The sequence below is a fragment of the Rhincodon typus genome, chromosome 2 (assembly GCF_021869965.1).
Source record: "Rhincodon typus isolate 14 chromosome 2, sRhiTyp1.1, whole genome shotgun sequence".
NCBI classification, from domain to species: Eukaryota; Metazoa; Chordata; class Chondrichthyes; order Orectolobiformes; family Rhincodontidae; genus Rhincodon; species Rhincodon typus.
Window position 1 is genome coordinate 69542153 of NC_063333.1, and position 4058 is coordinate 69546210.

The following is a 4058-nucleotide window of genomic DNA, read 5'->3' on the forward strand; positions in this document are numbered from 1 at the left end:
CTGGCAATAGGTAAGAAAAATACTTGTGTTTGGTTATCAAAAAAGTTTTGAACTTAGTTAAATAATTTAAGCGACCGTTCGGGGTCTAGGATTGCTGCAAAAGGCTGAATCCAACGTTAATTGACCAATTGCATACTGTTCCTTGAAACCTTTGAATATATGTTCAGTTGCTTTTAAATAGGAGTTGCAACAAAATCATCTGCTGGGGGTAATCAATACTGGGGAATTGCCTTGCATTAGGGCAGTCTATAGGAATAGCAAGGATTTCGTGACTGGAACAGGTCACAAACCCATGGCGTTTGGTTAAAACGGAGATTATTTCTGCTTCTGTTGAGTAACCAAGCCTGGTTCAACAAAATGTTGTAGCACCGAGACTACTGGAAACATCCACCACAGCCTGAGCCCTCCATGATTTTGGTGAACTGTAGCGACTGCGCTCATGCATTTGTCTCGGGGATGCACAGGGCGGATCCACTGTTTGTCTTACCTGAAGCTTTTAGATAGAACTACGTTCAATCGATTCGAATCTATTTCTGAACCGTTTACTCTCGGCTGAAGGTCGAACAAAGCGAATGAAGATGATCAGGTCTTTGGGTCGAAATGGTACCTTTTACAGAGTCTCACTGGAATTATTTTGTTTTCCAGAGATCATTCTGCTTCTGGTTACTTACACAGTAAGTCAAGTGGCGGAATAAAAGTGAGAATAAGCTGTGAAAATTGTGGACTTGTGGGCATGTTTGTGGCTCTGTCCATGAGAAGATTCAGTCTAAATTTAGGAAGTGGATCTTATTTCTAGTGGGTGATCTGTAAAACTCCATTCCCCTACCTTTTAGCGAAAAGATCTTAATCTTCCCGGAAATGTTCTGGAAAATAAAGGGAAAGTGCAGAGCCCATCAGGTTTCTTTACACTCACTCAGCTGGAGTAGACTACTTTTACGATATTATAAATTCCAAATACCTTTTATGACATAATTTTTGCATGATTTTTATTCACAACATATATTTCATGCTTATATTTTAATGTTTATGTCACCTTTGCCACAGTTGATACCAGATAAATTAGTCTGCAATTAAAAGCTGTGATCTATGGAATGGAACATAAGTATCAAGGAAATTATTGATAGGTAAACCTGTCAGCTCCAATTAATTAATGCTATTTGCAAAGTGGCAACTTGAAATAAAACTGCAACATAGTTGCAGAATTGTTAAATGCTATTTTACCTGGTCCTGACATAAAGTGAAAATCTAAAAATAAACAAATGTTCTGAAATGCTATTTCATTACCATTACAGTGATGAAGAGAGTGATTGGAGGGTTCTGTTCATTTATTTTGTTGCTGAGAAACCAAGGGGAATGGGCAAGGCCCAAAGTACAAGGGAACATCAAGCTCAAAATGAGTGAAAGAGGTGGCACGTAAACAAGGAAGTCAAAATCAGAAGACATAAATGTGGGTTTGAAATCTTGGATATTGGAAGTTACACAAGGATTTGAGCCATCAAAGACAAGAAGTGGTAATTGATTGTGAGCCATAAACAATCTATAGACTCCAAAAGGCAAGAAGTTGAGTTGGCATCAGGATATGATAGGTTGGAGCCTTTGATCAAAGATTTTGACTGTTCTGTTGGGTTGAGTCTCAGCACTTTCCAAAACATGGTCAGCAGTGCAGTGACAGGAAAAACACATCAGGAGTACATCTCTCAGTTGGATCCCATCCAGGGACAGTGCTGATGGTATGTGTGCTGTCATATGTGAAGCCTGCTTGTGGAGTGTGGGGCAGGGAGCATCCCAGTTAGCCAGATAGTTAGGGAACTATGGTGGCAACTTAAGGAAACTTGAGGAATGGGGCAGGGGATCCAGTGTGATAACTTGAAATCCAGCTAAATACTTTAGTCAGATTATTCCGGCTGAGAAGTAATGAGCATGCCAAATATGCCCCTTTGTGGCTTGGCAACCTGCCATTGGCAAACTGTTGCAACACGGTAGCTTTCCCATCACCCCTGGTTCCAGCCCACTTCCTCTCCCCATTCCAATTCGTAATCCAAAAAATCCTCTCCAAGTGTAATACGTTTTGGAACTTTTCAACTTCAGATGTATTTTGGCTTTATTACCCGAGGTAGTAACCTGGGAAAGCAGGTCATCTATTGAATGTCAGCACACTCAATTTTCAACCCAATAATTTGGAATAAAACTTGGGTGGCCTCAACCATAGTTGAGAAATCTGCTCCATTTGTAACCATAGAGTCATACATCATGGAAACAGACCCCCTGGTCCAACCAGTCCATGCCAAACATAATCCTAAGCTAAACTATTCCCACCTGCTTGCTCCTGGCCCATATCCCTCCAAACCCTTCCTATTCATGTACTTATGCAAATGTCTCTGGAAGTTTATTCTACACATGAACCACTGTCTATGTAAGAAAGTTGCCCCTCATGTCCTTTTTAAATCTTTCTCCCCTCACTTTAAAAATTTGCTCCCTAGTTCCTCACCATAGGGAAAAGACAACTGCCATTCACCTATCTATACCCCTTGTGATTTTTATGAACTGCTGTAAGGTCACCCCTCAACCTCTGACCTACCAGTTAAAAAAGTCCCAGCCTATCCACCCTCTCCCTACAATTCTGCCATGAAGATGGCATTTCACTTCAGTGATTCAGTGAAGTCATATTATTTCAAATAGGCACACATGTTACTGAACTTCAGCAATAAATCTTTATAATTTCTCCAGAATTAAGCAATAAATGCAAACATTGTGATATCTTTTCAAATGTGATTTAATATTACATAAACCATACACATTTCAAATAGCAGTATGTTTACAGTTGTTTGAAACTCTAAGTTAAAACTGAGAGAGAGAGAGATTATACATTTAATGGCAAATATGAAATAATAAGGCAGATTTAAGATGGTAAAATCCTCCCAACTTGATGGTTTGCCGAACATTTTCTTCATTTGATGAAGTAAAACTGCAGCGATATTGCAAGTTTCTACCACTGCTTGTTTCTCCTTCTTAATGTCCTTTTTTTAGTCCTTTTCTTTAGTTACAGTCAGTTTGTTTACCCACCAACCAGTCCAATTTACATGTCAATAAAGGATTGGTCACTATTTCTCCCCATGAGCACATTTGCCTCAATTTTCCTCTGACAGAAAAAGCAAAAGATTGCCCTAACCTTGTCAGTCATGTTACCTTTCATTTGCCTGTAATGAAAAGATGGTTACACTAATGTATTTTATGCATTAAAGATAGAGATTTACCAGTGAAATTTGGAGGAATTTCAATAATTCAATTAGATTACAGGCTGGCAGCACTGTTCAAATTATAAAGGACAGTTCAGCTATTTAATATTCCCATTCTTTGGATTGTGCACTGACAACAGATAGAAACTACAATTAGTCCATTTACCTTAAAAGACACAAGCCCCAAAATAATTGATAGCAGTAATAAGTCTCAGCTGGATAGGACTGACTGTTTCATGACAGCCTGCTGGCCATGACAGCAGTGCTAGCAAGTCATACAACATACATCAGAATGACATTTTCAACAAGAATAGAAAGAAGAAAATTAAAAATGGTAACAGTCAGGAATTCCAGTGAATGCAGCTTTGAACTGTGTCATCTTCTAACCTTATTCATTTCATTTGCAATTTTATATTAAAATGATAAGCCAGCAAAAAAGGTCCAACTCAATTTATTTTGGACACATTCCTAAACAAGTAGTCAGTATTTTCCAAAACAAGCCATATTTTCTTAGTCAAATCCATTATATTTTAATTATTGCAAACATATCACTCACTCCAGCGCACAGACTACTGTGCTTGGGCTGAATTTTCACTTGCATGTTGACTGATCTGCATTATACTCGAACAAAGTCAATTGGACATTGGAAAACATTTTCATTGAACTAAACAGAACACAAAGAAACCCTCCATGTTTTCTTTTAAGTAGATTAGTGTATCCTAGAAGGAACTTTCCATAATAAATGGAATACAGCCGTTATTATAATGTCATACCAACTGATGGTTCAAAATACCGACAACACCCTGTTTTAGATAACAAGGT